The 13,019-nt window shown below is 51.0% G+C and overlaps 1 protein-coding gene across 2 annotated transcripts in view; it reads right to left on the reverse strand.

Annotated features, from left to right (window-relative positions):
• Window positions 1–13,019, reverse strand: part of GNG7 (G protein subunit gamma 7) — a 48,289-nt gene that overhangs the window by 22,426 nt on the left and 12,844 nt on the right. For both annotated transcript variants that reach the window (XM_077788814.1, XM_077788813.1), the window contains exons 2-3: window positions 8,825–8,875; window positions 751–818 (exon numbers count right to left, since the gene is read on the reverse strand). The gene's annotated coding sequence lies outside the window, so the exon portion shown is untranslated. The remainder of the gene's footprint in view (window positions 1–750; window positions 819–8,824; window positions 8,876–13,019) is intronic.

Consider the following 13,019-nt stretch of genomic DNA (forward strand, 5'->3'; position numbering starts at 1 on the left):
GAACTGCAGGCAACGAAACCCTGGATGACTTTTCCCCCCTCAAAAAAATGGGATTTTCAGGGATTTTTCACCCGAAATGCACAAAAATCAGCCCGTTCCCACTTCCAAAGCCTGGCTGAGACACGCGGGGAAACGCAGAGCTCTGGAGCCACCTGGATCTCAGCCCTTCGGGTGACCCAGGAGCAGCAAGCGCTCATCATCATCATCATCATCATCATCTTCATCACCCCAATGTCCTCCTGTCCCAAAGCCCCTGTAGGGGGCTCAGACCTCTCCCAAAATCACGGAGGGCTCAGCCTCCCGGCCCTTGAATTCCCAAGGTTATTCCAACAGGATCCAGCGCCGTTGGAAACCCTGAGGATGATCCAGCCCTGGGACAACACAGCCACAATTCCCATCCCAGCTCTGGGTTTGTCACCTCCAAACAAACCCAAAAAAGCCCAAAACAAACCCAAAAAAGCCCAAAACAAACCCAAAAAAAGCCCAAAACAAGCCAAAAACAAGATCTTCACAGAACCTCCCATGGTACAGCAGCTCCCACCCAGCTCCAGGTCCCCTCTGGAATGCAGAGATCTCTGTCCCTAATTAACGAGGTAATTGCTGGCACATAACGAGGCCCCATAAGGAGCAGCACCCACAGTCAGCACTTCCCAATCCAAACCCACCCATTCCAAACCCTTTTCCAGATCAAATGAACCAATTAAAGGGAAATTAATCAATAAGGAGACAAATCACGAGATCTCAGCTCACCTTCCCTACTGCAGAGCAGCCTCGGATCCGCGTGGATTCCCTGATTTTTCTGGATTCCTCGATTGCTCCTGCCAAGGAAAACGGGAATTCAGATCCATCACCCCGAGCAGATGGAGCTGTGTTATTAATGGAAGTATAATTCGGGATATTTACTCCATCATAGCATTAATCAGAGTTGGTGAGGGACATCCCTGGTTTGATCAATATCCAATCGTTCACTGGAAAATCAGGGCTGGCATTCATTTATCAATAATCAGAATAAACTACAGGGAAGCCGTGGAATTCATTCTCCTTTGTTTTTATAAATCGCAGCCACGGCCTGGGTGAGGGCTCAGGGAAATATTTGGGTGTAAATTGCATTTTTTAGGGGGGGAAGCAGGGAGGGAGAGGGATTTGTATCACTTGGCTGGGGAAAAATGAAGAAGAGAAGGAGTTTGAGGGGAAATTAAATTTCATTTTTGAGGGGAATGAGTTGGAAAGGTGCTCGCCTCATTTTTTGGTGGGGATGGTAACAATAGGAAGTGTTTTCCCATTTTCAGGGGGAATGAGGAGAGGGAAAAGTGTTTGCACCATTTGTGGGGGGAATATGAAAAATAGGAGGAATTTCCCCCATTTTAGAGGAGAATATGAAGAGGAGCTGTTTGCCCCATTTTTGAGAGGGAACGATGGGAGGGAGAAGTACTTCCCCTATTTTTGGGGGAGGAATATGAAGAAAAAGTGGAGTTTGCCCCATTTCACGTGAAGAAGAAGAGTTTGCATCATTTATTTTTTTTTTTTTTGGGGGGGGGGGATGGGGGAAATGTGAAAAAAGCAGCAGCATTTGCATCATCCCAGGGACGGTTACAGAGCATTTCAGCACAGAAAGCAGCAGCCTGGCAGGTTGAATTTCCAAGAAAATCCTCGGTCCCAGGCTGCAGGAACGAGCTGGCCTTGGGAGAGCTCCCAAAGCCCCCCCGAAAATCCCTCGTGCCTCACGTCCCCTTTCCCAGTAAAGCATTGCTCAACGCAGCTGAAGTCAGAGGGATGAATTCCAAGAATCCATCGGAGCTGAAATCCAGCCCTGCTTGTTTTCCCCTCTCGCTGGCTGAACACAAGCAGGGTCTTTTTTTTTTTGTTGTTGTTTTGGTTTGGTTTTTCTAAAGGAGTCCAACCCACGTCAGTGGCTCTGGGCTGGGGTTCAGGCCAGGGCTCCTTTCACCTCCTCCTCCTCCTCCTGCAGATTGCAGCGGATTCAGGGATGAGGAACGGCCAAAAAAAGCAGTTTAAACTTGTTTTGCTTTTTTATTTAACAGGGGTTTTTAACAAATGTCACATTCCAGGGCCAGCTCTCCGTGGAAATAGGAAGGTGAGGGATGGGGGGGAAAAAAAAGTCTGAATTTGGGAAAGGACAGGAGAGCAAAAAGGAGCTGGGGATAAAGGCACAAACTCCTCAAACAGCTCCAGGTTTGGAACTGGCCTTGGAATGGGAAATCCCTGAGGTTCACGGAATCATGGAATGGTTTGGGCTGGAAGCAGCTCAAAGCTCACCCAGTTCCACCCTTGGTTGCTCCAAGCCTCTGGAATTGGGCACTTCCAGCTATTCCCACAGCACCATCCATGAATCCCTGGGTTCTGGGGAGGCTGTAGCTGGATTTGGGATGGAGGGGATGGAAAGAGCACCTGGATCATCAGGATCACTCCTCCTTCCTGCTGGAGCAGTCCTGATTCCCCTCCAGAATGCTGGAATTGACCCGAAAGGACCAAAATTCCAAGGAATTCATCCACACAGCGCAGCTGATAAACAAACAGGGGGCACGAGCAGGGTGTGGGGCTGACAAAATGCAGCAGCACCTGCGAGGTTCCAGGGGCAGGGAAGGCCACCAGGAATTTTGACTTGAGAGGGATTTTTCCAGGCCAAACCATCCCGTGGAGGCGAAGCTGCTGCTGGAATCAGCTCGACACAAACCAGCTCAAATCCAACCACCTCCAAACCCATTCCAAACCCATTCCAAAGCTCTCAGCCAGGCCTTTTTCCCAGCTAAAATGAACCCATCAACAGCAGATTAATCAATAACCAAATCCCTTCCCTGCAGAGCAAGGCAGCTGGAGCTGAGCTGAGCCTGCAGTGACAACACAGCCTTACTGCTGTCGGTTTTCCCTGGAATTTTGGGCTGCTTTGGCTTTCTCCTTTCCTTCTTTCCAAAGTGCAGGGAGGTCCTGCTCTGAGAAGGTTCAATTTTAGCTTTATCGCTGCTCTCAGAGCCCTGCAGAGCAGGGACCTGGCAGCAAAGGGAAAAAGCAGCCCCGGAGCTTTCCCGAGGGACGGGATCCCTTCTCCCGTTCTTTCCAGGGATCCCTGCTCCGGGAGGCAAAACAAGGCTGACCTCAGCTGCAATCAGCTCTGCCCCCTCCTTCCTGCCGGCCCTGTCCCGCTGCAAAGGTTTGGAATTGGATATTCCACAGCTTTAGGGACACGGGAGCTGCTGCCAGCCCAGCTGGGGACACACGGGGGGTCCCTGTGCCCCAGGAGCTGCCCCTTCCCCCGGGAAGCATCCCCGGCTCCGGGCCTCCCCACAAACGGCAATTCCTGCTGGGAATCGTCACACCGACAGCTGGGGCAAAATCCCGCCTGTATCCCAATTTTCCTTTGCTCTATCCCAGTTTTCCTGGCTCTATCCCGGTTTTCCTTTGCTTTATCCCAGTTTTCCTGGCTCTATCCCGGTTTTCCTTGGCTCTATCCTGGTTTTCCTTGGCTCTATCCTGGCTTCTCTGGCTCTATCCCGGTTTCCCTCGCTCTATCCAGGTTTTCCTGGTTGTAACCCAGTTTTCCTGCTTATATCCAGGTTTTCCTGCCTGTATCTCGGTTTTCCCTGACTCTACCTGGGTTTCCCTCGCTCTGTCCAGGTTTTCCTGGCTGTATCCCGGTTTTCCTGGCTGTATCCCAGGTTTTCCTGGCTGTATCCCGGTTTTCCTGGCTGTATCCCGGTTTTCCTGGCTGCATCCTGGTTTTCCTGGCTGTATCCCAGGTTTTCCTGGCTGTATCCCGGTTTTCCTGGCTGTATCCCGGTTTTCCTAGCTCTATCCTGGTTTTCCTGGCTCTATCCTGGTTTTCCTTGGCTCTATCCTGGTTTTCCTGTCTCTATCCCCATTTCCCTGGCTCTATCCCGGTTTTCCTGCCCTTCCTTCCTTCCCTGACCCTGCCAAGCCAGACCCATCCCTTTCAGATGGTTCTTGGGAGTGGCTGTGGGCAGCAGGAAGGGGAATTCCTTCCCCAATTCCTTGGAAGCACCAACAGTTGGGAATGTGAAGCATCCTGGAGGGCCAGAGCCAGGAAGGAAACCGGATCCTGCAGCCCAACCCACCCGAATTCCCCCCCTGGAGCCGGGAATCCCGGGGGAAGGAGCTGGAACCTTTCCCGGAGGAGCTCCCAGCTCAGCAGCAGGAATTCTGTGCCCCTGGAATTCTCCAGCCCCTTCCCAGATCCCTCAGGAACTCTCCAGCCCCTTCCCAGCTCCCTCAGGAATTCTCCAGCCCCTTCCCAGCTCCCTCAGGAATTCTCCAGCCCCTTCCCAGCTCCATCAGGAATTCTCCAGCCCCTTCCCAGCTCCATCAGGAATTCTCCAGCCCCTTCCCAGCTCTCTCAGGAATTCTCCAACCCTTTTCCAGCTCTCTCAGGAATTCTCCAGCCCCTTCCCAGCTCCCTCAGGAACTCTCCAGCCCCTTCCCAGCTCCCTCAGGGATTTTCCAGCCCTTTCCCAGCTCCCTCAGGAATTCTCAATCCCTTTCCCAGCTCCCTCAGGAATTCTCCAGCCCCTTCCCAGCTCCCTCAGGAATTCTCCAGCCCCTTCCCAGCTCCCTCAGAATCTCCAGCCCCTTCCCAGCTCCCTCAGGGATTTTCCAGCCCTTCCCCAGCCCCTCGATGTCTCTCTGGATGCTCAGCTCACCCCCAGCATTAAATCCCCCTCCATCACCACAGGTTCAATTCTTCCCCTCTGTGCTCCATAAATATCCCCAGATCCAGGTCCAGAGCTGGACTTGTCACATCCCTAAAAATATCCCCCTATAAATAGCAAATTATCCAACAATGGCACCAGGGCAACCACCCCAAAACCTCCAGGGCAGAGCTTCAGACGTGAACGTTTCCCCGGGAGCTCCTCCAAGGGATGAGCAGATCCTTCTTTCCCCGTGCCCTTTTCCAGCTGGATTTTTTGGGGTTTTTTTGGGAGCAGCTGCTGCAGCCAGCACTCATTTGCTGTTGGAAGCTCGTTGGGAGGTCTGTGCTGGCAACTGGCTCTGGAATATTTTTTTTTGAAGTCCTAAAAAGCCAAGAATTAGAGGAGAGGGAAGCAAAAAGGGTCGGCAGGATTCACACCCCCAGGGCTCTGAGCTCGGGAAATTGAGCACAGGGACAAAGTGACCACACTTGGCTTTTTAAAGTCTTTCCAAAGGCAAATCCTGCCCTTGGGAGGCTCAGGAATTTTGGGATTTCTGAGCAGAGCACCCCACTTCACACACCTGTGCACAGGTGGATCCGTGTTGGGGAGGGAAGGTGAAATTCCAAACCAGATTAATTCAGAAGTGCAGCACATTTCCCCACGTGGGATATTCCAAGGGATTTTTCCAACCCCTTCAGGCATTCCTGCCCAGGAATTGCTTTTCCTTTGAGCAAAAGAGGAAAACCAGTTTAAAATAAACCCTGCAGACAGCAGCATTCCAGCAGCAGGAGCTCATTCCTCACAGGAAACGTTTGGGGCTCCGGCTCTGCTCGGCAGAATCTCCAAAAACCCCTCCAGAGTTTCAAGGATCCTCGGGACAAGGGGCCATGGAAACAACAGGGCTCATTTCAGAGCTATTTTTAAAAGAGTTTTTTTTTGCTTCTGGGATGCCAATTTCCAGGAGTTGTTTGGAAAAATGAGATTTTTAAAAACGTCCCCACGCCAACGGAACAAACTGTGCTGGAGCAGCAGCTCCCTCTGCTCGGGGTACTCCAGGGATGCCTTTGACTTTCCAGCTTCCTTTCATCCAAAAAAATTTTTAAAAGTCACCTTTTTGTGCTTTTAGAGGGCAAAATAGCAACGAAAAAAATTAAATTTGTATTTCAATCATTCAGTTTTAGCAAATGCCTGCAGCTGTTGCAAGCAGATCAAACCAGGGACAATCCCCTTCCCTGCTCCTGAGGTTTAATGGGATTATTTCAGCCCAGGATCCAAAGGGGATCTTTTCTATCACGGACAACATCCCAAAAACGGCTGGAATTTTAAAATCCACGCCAACAGCATCCCAAAAACAGCAGGAATTTTAAAATCCACGCCAACAGCATCCCAAAAACAGCTGGAATTTTAAAATCCACGCCAACAGCATCCCAAAAACAGCAGGAATTTTAAAATCCACGCCAACAGCATCCCAAAAACAGCAGGAATTTTAAAATCCACAGCAACAACATCCCAAAAATGCCTGGAATTTTGAAATCCACACCAACAACTGTGTGGCAGGGGAAGAGGAGGTGAAAGAGGATCCAGCTGAGGGGAATTCCTGACACTGTAAATACCAGACAGGATGCTGAGGTTTGGGATTCGTGGAGTGCCCTTGGAAAAGCCAGCAGGAATTTGCAGTGTTCTGACAGCAGCTGAAGGCTGCAGAGTTATTCCATAGGTTGCTCCAACAATCTGGGAATTTCTCCAGTAAAATATTAAGTATCAAGTTGTTTAAAATCCCTAAAAACACGCCACAAAAAGAATCCTGAGAAACCAGGGAGGGGATATTCCCCTTTTTATTTCCAGCTGGGAAAAGTTCACCAAAGAAAATGGGGAAAGGAGGAAAATCTCCAGAGGGAGGATTTGGAAGCAGGGTTTGGGGTTAAATGTGGCTGTTTCACCTCAGAGCCACTTCTGAGGTTGTTTCAATGTGGTTCGTGTTACACAAGTGCCCTCAATCTTCCAGGATCAGCAACTTAATGCAGGCAATTAGTGAAAAAATTAAATGTCTTAATGACCCCTGGGAAATGGGATCCATCCGTGATTCCTGAGCCAGGGCAGCTCCATTTCTGCAGGATATAAATCCCAAAAAAAAGGGGATTTGTGCCACTTCAGGAACAGGGGGGGGAGAATTGAGAGCATGAAAAGCTGCTCCTAAAAACCAGAAAGGTGTGGGAGAGTCCTGACTGGCACCACAAAGATCAAAAAAGGGAGAAAAATCAGGAGCAGGGGCTGGAAAAGAGCTCTGGGATCAGCAGTCCTGGGGGGGCCTGACCCCACCTTGTCCCAGCCCGGGGCTCCGAGTGCCACCTCCAGGGATCCCAAACCTCCCTGGGCAGCTCTTCCCAAGGTTTAACAACCCTTTCCAGAGGAAATTCCTGCTCATGTCCCACCTGGGGCTGTTCCCTCCTGTCCTGGTGTCCTCTGGGAGCAGAGCCCCTCCTGTCCCCTCCTGCTGGGGACGTGTGGGCATTGGGAATGTCGCCCTGATCCCGCTTTTCTCCAGGCTGGGCCCTTTCCCAGCTCCCTCAGGAATTCTCCAGCCCCTTCCCAACTCCCTCAGGAATTCTCCAGCCCCTTCCCAGCTCCCTCAGGAACTCTCCAGCCCCTTCCCAGCTCCCTCAGGAATTCTCCAGCCCTTTTCCAGCTCTCTCAGGAATTCTCCAGCCCCTTCCCAGCTCCCTCAGGAATTCTCCAGCCCCTTCCCAACTCCCTCAGGAACTCTCCATTCCCTTCCCAGCTCTCTCAGAAATTCTCCAGCCTCTTCCCAGCTCCCTCAGGGATTTTCCAGCCCTTTCCCAGCCCCTCGATGTCTCTCTGGATGCTCAGCTCACCCCCAGCATTAAATCCCCCTCCATCACCACAGGTTCAATTCCACCCCTTTGTGCTCCATAAATATCCCCAGATCCAGGTCCAGAGCTGGACTTGTCACATCCCTAAAAATATCCCCCTATAAATAGCAAATTATCCAACAATGGCACCAGGGCAACCACCCCAAAACCTCCAGGGCAGAGCTTCAAATCCTCTGTCAGGTCCCTCCTGAGAAATGAAATCCACACTTCCACACTTCCACACAAAGTCCTGAACAAAGGTTTGCTCTGAGCTGGAGCACAAACATTTCCCACAAGAAATTACAACAAGAACGACCTCCCCGAGTTCTCCTCTTTTTGTTTTTCCCTGTTTTCCTCCTGGTTTGGATGAAACCTGTGACTCACAGCGAGGTTCCCCTCCTGGAGGACACCCCAAGTGCACAAACCGGGGCAAAGGGACATTTTTGGGTTTTTTTTAGGAAAGTGAGGCAGGAGGAAGCGCTGCCGGGGATGGAGGGAAAGGACCGGCGGTCACATGAGGATGTCCAGCCCCCAAAGCAGCTGCTAATGAGTGTCTCAGTTAATTACTCGACTCCCTGGGATGAGGAGCTCGGGGCTGGCAGCTCAACCACGGCTCCACTGCCAGGGACACAGTGCCCTCTCTTGGAGACTCCAAATCCAGCCTAAAGCCGGGACTGAGGACAAAAACCCTGGAATCGCCTAAAAAAAAAAGATTTCTGCCCAAGAAACAACTCTGGCCTGGCTGGGTATTCCTTGGAGGAACAGGGGAACACCTCTGGAGCTGCTCCCGAGGCAGGTCAGTGACTGTGACCTTGATTAACCTTTGCATCTTCCTATCAAAACTCGGATCTTTTCTTAAAATTAAGGAAGATGGAGAATATTGGAGCACCTAAAGAGTGGTGATATTGTGGTGTCACAGAGGGGTTTGGGATGGAAGGGACCTGAAGGATCAGCTAATTCCAGGAAAAAGAATGGATTTGTTTTAGGAAGAACAATTCCAGTCAGAGGCAGCAGCTCCACATCAGATTTCTGTGTGTGCCCAGGGCCACCTGAGGCACCTGGTCACCACCTCTCAGTGCAGGGGCAGTGCCCACTGCCCACCTGGCACAGGTGACCATGGACAGCGGGGCTGCCCCGTCCCAAAGCTGGACAGGGCTTGGAGCAGCCTGGGATGGAAGGGAAGGGACTGGAGGGGCTTTGGGATCCTTCCCACCCCAATTCCAGGTGGGAAATGCCCTGATTTGGGGCTCAGGAGGTGTTTGGGTGTCCGTGGGTGCTGCTGGCACCTACCTGGGCAGGTGTTCCCACCTCACTCGCTGCAGGGAGGAAAGGACAAATCTCCTAAAATAAAATAAAAAATAAATAAATTGAGAGAATTTTCAGCAATTGAAAGGATCCTGCAGGGAATTCCAGCTCCTCTCAACACCAGGTTTGATCCCACCAATTAAAGCACCTCACACCTTTTCCCCATCTCCATCATCCCAGTTTTTCCCTGTGTTTTCCCTGTTTTCTCCCTGCTGGAATCCAGCCCATTCCTGAACTATTTAAAGCACCTCACACCTTTTCTCCCATTTTCAGCAGCCTCTTTTTCCCCTGTGTTTTCCCTGTTTTCTCCCTGCTGGAATCCAGCCCACTCCAAATCAATTCAAATCCACTCAGCCACATGAGGAGTGTGTCCTTTGGGGTGGTTTATTTACATTTCAGTATGTTCAGGACCTGCCTTTGAGATTTTTTTGGCGGATGAAATCCTAAAAGTCCTCGCAGGAGAGGTTTAGTGAGGATGATGCAGGTGGTACTTGAGGCTTTCTCCATGCTGATCCATGGAATGTGGGATAAAAAAACCCCAATTTCTATCGGCTTAGACCTGGCTTTGAACACATCGATTCCAAAAGAGATTTTTTTGGTGGGAAGGGAAAAGCCTGGCAGCTCCCAGGCTGTCACCTGTGCAGTTCCACATCCGAGTCTGAAGATGGCTCCATTGGAATGAGGATCCATCCATTCATCATCCATCCATTCATCCCTCCATTGCTCCATCCATACCTCCAGCAATTCATCCATCCATCATCCATCCATCCATCCATCCATCCATCCATCCATCCCTCCCTCCATCTTCCTGTTGGGGACTTGTGGACATTGGGAATGTCCCCCTGGTCCTGCTTTTCATCCATCCATCTCCATCAATCATCCATCCATCCATCCCAAAACTCCACCAGGAGTGGAGAACCAATTCCAGGGATTTGTCCCAGGAGGAGGAAGCAGCCCCATCCGTGACATTCCTGAGGCTGGCAGAGAGGAGTTGCAACAAAAGAAACTGGGGAAAAATAACCTGAGCGACTCATGGAAGTGAAAGACAAGGAGAGTGACAAAGATTTAAGGGAAGAAAGGGAAGAGGAAGGCAGAGCTGCAGCATTTCATCTTCTGTTCCTCCCCACAACGAGCCAATTAAAAAGCCCACACACTAAATTAATTCCAGTTCCAGGGGAGCTGGAAATACAGAGCCACTATTTAGGTTAGGGAAAATTGCTGCATTCTGTTCCTTTGTCAGGTGGCAGAGAATGACATCTGCAAAAGGGAAAAAAAGAAAAGAGCAGAGTTGGGGCCCCAGCCCAGCAGAAGCAAAGGAAGCAGAGGGAATTCAGGGGAGGGTTTGAGGAGCCTCATCCCCACGGACACGGGGCCAGATCTGTGCAAAGATCCTGATGTTCTCCCCACAGCCTGGCTGCCCCACCACTCTCCCACCTCATCAGTTCCTTGGTTTGTTCTGAACAAGTGGCCAGGATGTGGTTACGGAGCTGTGCTTCCCTAAAAACCTTCCCAATGTTTCATTTATTGCTGGGAAAACACCTCTGATAAAACCCAGCCCCACCTTGGAGCTGTGCTTCCCTAAAAACCTTCCCAATGTTGATTTATCCCTCAGAAAACACATCTGATAAAGCCCAGCCCCATAATGGAGCTGTGCTTCCCTAAAAACCTTCCCAAAAACCCCTCTGATAAAACCCAGCCCCTCCATGGAGCAGTGCTTCCCTAAAAACCTTCCCAATGTTGATTTATCCTTTGGAAAACACCTCTGATAAAACCTAGCCCCTCCACGGAGCTGTGCTTCCCTAAAAACCTTCCCAATATTTCATTTATCCTTTGGAAAACACCTCTGATAAAACCCAGCCCCTCCATGGAGCTGTGCTTCCCTAAAAACCTTCCCAATGTTGATTTATCCTTTGGAAAACACCTCTGATAAAACCTAGCCCCACCGACGTCAGTTGAGATTTGTCATCGGCTCCAGGGTAAATATCCCAGCCAGGTTTGTGTTCCCACTCTGTCCCAGCTGGAACTCTGGGATTTAACTCCTCAGCACTTCCAGCAGAAAATCCCTCTGCTCCGGGCAGAGAAACCCCCGATTCACACTGGAATTTTAAGGGAATAAACCTACAAATTATTATCCCAGCTTGTTTCCAAGGGTGACAAAAACCAAGCAGGGGAGCAGGAGGCCTCGGGGCAGTGCCAGGCTCGGCTGCCCTGAGGGAACTGCTCCCTGTGTAATCATTAACAGCAGAACCTGCCGGATAAAAAGCAGGGAGCAGCACCTGGAGCAGGGAAGCACTGGGAGCCTGGGATGCACCAGGAAGCTCGGGATGTTTGCCTGTTCCTGTTGTGGCCCTGCCCTGGGGACAGCAGAGATGGCAACTGGAGAAACTCATCCCTTTGGGAACTGGGAAAACTCATCCCTTTGGGAATTGGGAAAACTCATCCCTTTGGGAATTGGGAAAACTCATCCCTTTGGGAACTGGGAAAACTCATCCCTTTGGGAACTGGAGAAACTCATCCCTTTGGGAACTGGGAAAACTCATCCCTTTGGGAATTGGGAAAACTCATCCCTTTGGGAATTGGGAAAACTCATCCCTCTGTTTGGCAACTGGGAAAACTCATCCCTTTGGGAACTGGGAGAAACTCATCCCTTTGGGAACTGGGAGAAACTCATCCCTTTGGGAACTGGAGAAACTCATCCCTTTGGGAACTGGGAAAACTCATCCCTTTGGGAACTGGGAAAACTCATCCCTTTGGGAACTGGAGAAACTCATCCCTTTGGGAACTGGAGAAACTCATCCCTTTGGGAATTGGGAAAACTCATCCCTTTGGGAATTGGGAAAAACTCATCCCTTTGGGAGCTGGGAGAAACTCATCCCTTTGGGAATTGGGAAAAACTCATCCCTTTGGGAACTGGGAAAAACCATCCCTCCTTTTGGGAACTGGGAAAACTCATCCCTTTGGGAACTGGGAGAAACTCATCCCTTTGGGAACTGGAGAAACTCATCCCTTTGGGAACTGGGAAAACTCATCCCTTTGGGAATTGGGAAAACTCATCCCTTTGGGAACTGGGAAAACTCATCCCTTTGGGAACTGGGAAAACTCATCCCTTTGGGAACTGGGAAAACTCATCCCTTTGGGAATTGGGAAAACTCATCCCTTTGGGAACTGGGAGAAACTCATCCCTTTGGGAACTGGGAAAACTCCTCCCAGGCCCTGGCCCCAGCTGGCAGCAGGGGCTCGGTGCCAGCTCTGCAGAGCCCCTCGGTGCCACCAGACCCGCTGGGGACAAGGACAAAGCCGCCAGGACGTGGCACAGGGAGGGGCAGAGCTGTCCCCACACACACACACACGGAGAAATCATCCAGGAAAAGGAGTTGGGAATACAGGAAAGCCAGTGGGAGTTCCGTGGAGTTTAAGGGAGCCTTTTCCTGCCTGGTGTGAGCTCCCAAACCTCGGGATTTACACCAGAACCCCTCAGGGCTGCACTGGCAGGGTCACGGCCCAGGGACTTGGAGAAAAATCCTGTTTGGGATCGTGGAACCTCAGGAAGGTTTGGGTGGATCTCAAAGCCCATCCCATTCCAAGGGTAGGGAATCTGTTCACTATCCCAGTTTGCTCCAGCCAGGCTTTGGACACCCCCAGGGATCCAGGGGCAGCCACAGCTGCTCTGGGAATTCCATGCCCTTCCCTCAGCATCCTCACAGGGAGGAATTCCTAAAATCCCACCTAGCCCTGCCCTCCTGGAGCTGGCAAAGCTGGAAAATCCATGTCCCTGAGGATGGAGCAGCTCAGGAGCTTGGAGGGAAGCTCCTTCCAACGCTGGAATACCGAGTGTGGTTGCCATCCCACAGAGCAGGAAATATCCCAGGATCCTGGCAGGAATGGGATTCCAGCTCTGCCTGTGTCATCCTCACTCCCAGCTCCACCAAGAAACCCCCAAAGAGCGCAGCAGCCACCACCAAAAATCCTCTGAATCCCACAAAATCCTGCTCCTAACAGATCCCTGCCGGAGCCACGTCAGCCAGGAAGGCAAACCAGGAGTATTTATAGGCCTGGATTAGAGCAGGATCTGCTGGGAATGCAGGGAATGGAGCAAATTCCCATTCCCAGAGAGGTGACAGAGGTGGCAGATTTATGGGTTCTCACTTCCCAATCCATCTTTTTTTTTTTTTCTTCCAGC

This window comes from Lonchura striata, chromosome 28 (assembly GCF_046129695.1).
Source record: "Lonchura striata isolate bLonStr1 chromosome 28, bLonStr1.mat, whole genome shotgun sequence".
In the NCBI taxonomy this organism is placed as follows: domain Eukaryota; kingdom Metazoa; phylum Chordata; class Aves; order Passeriformes; family Estrildidae; genus Lonchura; species Lonchura striata.